The sequence below is a fragment of the Erpetoichthys calabaricus genome, chromosome 12 (genome assembly GCF_900747795.2).
Source record: "Erpetoichthys calabaricus chromosome 12, fErpCal1.3, whole genome shotgun sequence".
NCBI lineage: Eukaryota > Metazoa > Chordata > Cladistia > Polypteriformes > Polypteridae > Erpetoichthys > Erpetoichthys calabaricus.
Genome location: NC_041405.2, coordinates 54,052,127 through 54,057,423, shown reverse-complemented (window position 1 = coordinate 54,057,423; position 5,297 = coordinate 54,052,127).

Genomic DNA, 5,297 nt, shown 5'->3' with positions numbered 1-5,297 from the left:
TTTTTCTTCATTTCATCTTCTCATTTCGTTTTGCTGGTTCTTTTACACAATCTTTGGATGTTTATTAGCAATATTAGTTTAGAATAAGTTTTAAAATGGTTAAAAGTAAATTGCATCTTCCTGAAACCTTTTTATAGGATCTTTGTGAACCTGAACTCTGAAAGACTTTTTTTCTTGGGCAAGTGTATACCTTCCTCATTAAATCAAAGATCTCACCTATAGTAAAAGAAAGCCCTAATGAGAAGAGTGAACCTTACCTTAAGGTAATAAATGAAGGAAGAAGGATGGACTGTAGCATGGAAAGGCCTGAGGTTAGAGTGAAGACCATAAAAGAACAAAGGGATGGACCTGAGAAGTTCCATGTATGCTTTAAAAAGAAATAATAAGGGTCAACATGGTCTACATAAATGCTTTAAATGTTCTGTCGGGGAACATTTTGCTAGCACTGAACTTAATATTAATGTTCAATGGTGGGATTTGCTTAAAGAACAGAAGGTTCCCAAATTGGCCAAGGCCTTGATACAGCTATTGGTGTGGCATTAATTTAATTATCCCAGCAAGTATCTGAATCCATGTCCCAGCCTCACGGCCTTGGTCGCTCCACACTATGGCTCAAAGCCAAATGGGAGGAATTGTGAAGTTAATCTGGGTAGCAGAACTCTTATTGACCTTAGGGGGACGCTATCATCACATTAAAGAATCTGTAGCTCATAATATAAGCCCTTTTGCAGGGTTTGAAGTTCCCCAGACCACTAGGGATGCAATGTTTTTTACACCTCTGTAAGGATGCTAGGGGATGTTCAACAGAGATTGATGGTGTCAGCTGGGCCCCCCGGAGGTTGTTGGGCCACCATATAAAAGTACCCTACTTCCTCACCCATGGAGCTTAGAGATTGGAGGCAGCAAGTGCCAAGAGCTCATCAAGTCAGAGGGAGAAGATCAGGAAAAATGTAACAGAGCAGCCAGGGGCCACTGCTGTTTAGTTAGGTCCAGGGTGAAAGAGGTGTTTATTATTTCTGGTCTTTTGTTGTACTAGTATCAATATTTGTTTTGTTATTAAAGACTTTTTTTTTTTTTTTTACATTTTTGGACACCTGTTTTGGTCAGGTCACCTGTACAGGCCACAGTGGGTTGTTCCTAGGATGATTGCCACCATGGGGTGACTAGAGGTCATGACATATGATGTCATAAGGTTAACTGTATAAAAGTCTGTGCCACTCATTCCCAGGTTGTCCACAATTGTGGATATTTTCTTCACACTTGGTGTGTGATTTTCTTTGTAGATTCCTGGTAAAAGAACTTTGGCTTTGACATTTAACTTCAATTTAGGGTTTTGATTTTGGATTTGATGACCGTGCATTTTCATCTTCTAGTATTGACGTTTGTGTGATTCTTCCTGGCTAATTCTAAGATTCTTCAGCTAATTTCTATAGCAGAGATGTTTGGTGTTTAAAGGGGCAGGTGGTCTTTACCTAAGCTAATGCAGAACATTATACTACCATACTACTGTTCTCATTTGACTTTAGATTTGGTAGTAAACTGAAGCAATTTCCCCCATAGGATTGTATGTAAATACAATTAATCCGTTCCAGACCGTACGAACTGTACGTAAATATATATGTTTTTTTAATTTTTAAGCACAAATATAGTTAATTATATACCATAGAATGCACAGTGTAACAGTAAACTAAATGTAAAAACATTGAATAACACTGAGAAAACCTTGAACAACAGAGAAAACTAACACTGCAATAGTTTGCGCTATAGTGCTAGGAACCGCTCGCTAAAAACACTTTTTTTAAAATGAGTTTTAAGCACAGGGGAAAAAATGAACATTTGAAAAATCCGTAATTTAATAAACCACCAAGTAAAGTAACATTGCAACAATACAGGCTATGAACCGATCACTGAAAACAGAATTGAAAACAAAAACAAGCCTTCTCTACCTTATGCGTCCCTCCCTGTCTCGCTCGCTCGCGCTCTCTCTCTTTCTCTCTTTTGCGAGCCTCGAGTGTCTGTGTGTGTATGTGTCTCTCTAGCGCGCTCCTGTGTGTCTGCGCGCCTCTCTCTCGCACTGCTGTGTGTGTGCGCGCGTCTGTCTCTCTCTGGCGCTGCCTGTGTATGTGCGTGGCTCTCTCTCTCTCGCTGCCTGTGTGTGTGCACGGCTCTCTCTCGCGCTGCCTGTGTGTGTGTGTGCGTGTGTGTGTCGCGCGCTCGCTCTCTCTCGCGCTCGCTCTCTCTCTTGCTCGCTGCACAAGAAATGCACAGGGAGAGACTGAACATGTACAAACCGAAAGGGAACCTGGCTTGTTCGTATACCGAGTGTGTGGTCGTGAACCGAGGCAAAAGTTTGGCAAACTTTTTGGTCGTAAACCGATTTGTACGTGTACCGAGACGTTCGTGAACCGAGGTTCCACCGTATTAGTTATTTTTTGCCATTCCCATAGATACATTAGAAAAAGAAACGGATTTGAAAAGTGTGAATTTAAAAAGACACAAACCTATTGTATCTCTCAAAGGAAACGTGCACAACCAACATGTGGAAAAAAACAAACTGTGGGTAAGTTGTGACTCATTAATTACTAGACAAAGAGCCCGTTTCGACAACGTAAGATGAAACGGGCACGAGTGGAATAGTAAGTAATAAGTATAAGCACCACAAACCTGATATACAGTGGTGTGAAAAACTATTTGCCCCCTTCCTGATTTCTTATTCTTTTGCATGTTTGTCACACAAAATGTTTCTGATCATCAAACACATTTAACCATTAGTCAAATATAACACAAGTAAACACAAAATGCAGTTTGTAAATGGTGGTTTTTATTATTTAGGGAGAAAAAAAAATCCAAACCTACATGGCCCTGTGTGAAAAAGTAATTGCCCCCTGAACCTAATAACTGGTTGGGCCACCCTTAGCAGCAATAACTGCAATCAAGCGTTTGCGATAACTTGCAATGAGTCTTTTACAGCGCTCTGGAGGAATTTTGGCCCACTCATCTTTGCAAAATTGTTGTAATTCAGCTTTATTTGAGGGTTTTCTAGCATGAACCGCCTTTTTAAGGTCATGCCATAGCATCTCAATTGGATTCAGGTCAGGACTTTGACTAGGCCACTCCAAAGTCTTCATTTTGTTTTTCTTCAGCCATTCAGAGGTGGATTTGCTGGTGTGTTTTGGGTCATTGTCCTGTTGCAGCACCCAAGATCGCTTCAGCTTGAGTTGACGAACAGATGGCCGGACATTCTCCTTCAGGATTTTTTGGTAGACAGTAGAATTCATGGTTCCATCTATCACAGCAAGCCTTCCAGGTCCTGAAGCAGCAAAACAACCCCAGACCATCACACTACCACCACCATATTTTACTGTTGGTATGATGTTCTTTTTCTGAAATGCTGTGTTCCTTTTACGCCAGATGTAACGGGACATTTGCCTTCCAAAAAGTTCAACTTTTGACTCATCAGTCCACAAGGTATTTTCCCAAAAGTCTTGGCAATCATTGAGATGTTTCTTAGCAAAATTGAGACGAGCCCTAATGTTCTCTTTGCTTAACAGTGGTTTGCGTCTTGGAAATCTGCCATGCAGGCCGTTTTTGCCCAGTCTCTTTCTTATGGTGGAGTCGTGAACACTGACCTTAATTGAGGCAAGTGAGGCCTGCAGTTCTTTAGACGTTGTCCTGGGGTCTTTTGTGACCTCTCGGATGAGTCGTCTCTGCGCTCTTGGGGTAATTTTGGTCGGCCAGCCACTCCTGGGAAGGTTCACCACTGCTCCATGTTTTTGCCATTTGTGGATAATGGCTCTCACTGTGGTTCGCTGGAGTCCCAAAGCTTTAGAAATGGCTTTATAACCTTTACCAGACTGATAGATCTCAATTACTTCTGTTCTCATTTGTTCCTGAATTTCTTTGGATCTTGGCATGATGTCTAGCTTTTGAGGTGCTTTTGGTCTACTTCTCTGTGTCAGGCAGCTCCTATTTAAGTGATTTCTTGATTGAAACAGGTGTGGCAGTAATCAGGCCTGGGGGTGGCTACAGAAATTGAACTCAGGTGTGATACACCACAGTTAGGTTATTTTTTAACAAGGGGGCAATTACTTTTTCACACAGGGCCATGTAGGTTTGGATTTTTTTTCTCCCTAAATAATAAACACCATCATTTAAAAACTGCATTTTGTGTTTACTTGTGTTATATTTGACTAATGGTTAAATGTGTTTGATGATCAGAAACATTTTGTGTGACAAACATGCAAAAGAATAAGAAATCAGGAAGGGGGCAAATAGTTTTTCACACCACTGTAGGTGTATTGAATGAATGCGTAATTAGGCCTGGAGCTGTAGTCGAAATCACCTTTCAGTCCTCTAGAGCTTTAATCGAAGTTGCCTTTCTCTTTGCATTTTCGCGCCCGTAAATCCGCCGCCTGCCGCGATGATGGTCGAAGTCGCCTTTGTCTTTGAATTTTTGCGGCCGTAAATCAGCCGCCTGCCGCGATTTTGGTCGAAGTCGCCATTCTTTTTGAATTTTCTCAGCCATAAATTCGCCGCCTGCAGCAATGTCGGTCTCGTAAGGTTTTTCGGCCAGCTGCGCAGAAGGCGACTGCGCATTCGGCTTCGGACATGCGCAGAAGGCGACTGCGCATTTGGCTTCGGACGGACCCTGCCGCGATGTTGGTCGAAGTCGCCTTTCTCTTTGAATTTTCGCGGCCGTAAATCCGCCGCCTGCCATGATGTCGGTCTTGTAAGGTTTTTTCGGCCAGCTGCGCAGAAGGCGACTGCGCATTCGGCTTCGGACGGACCCTGCTGTGATGTTGGTCGCAGTCGCCTTTCTCTTTGAATTTTCGCGGCCGTAAATCCGCCGCCTGCCACGATGTCAGTCTCGTAAGGTTTTTTGGGCAGCTGCGCATTCGGCTTCGGACATGCACAGAAGGCGACATGCGCAGAAGGCAACTGCGCATTCGGCTTCGGATGGACGTGAGTGAGTGAGTGAGGAGACTGGCAAATTATATATAAGATGCCGAGATGATTTCTAATCTGTAACCTAAAATCATTAAAAACCCAGCATCCCCGTCTTCTGCTAAAAGGATCAGTAGCGATAATGTCACAGGTACCCAGTTCGGCAAGGTTGTTGCTTGAGTGTCTGACTAACATACATATCGTCACATTTAATAAGGAGACAAATGCAAAAATGACACTCTGCTGGCCCGCTGTTCTGGCTTAACGATGTTAGTCATTTTGTTCTGCATGAAGAAAGAAATCATAGAATACACCAGCAATAAAAACATCAAAGTTGTAAAATAAAAAGTGCA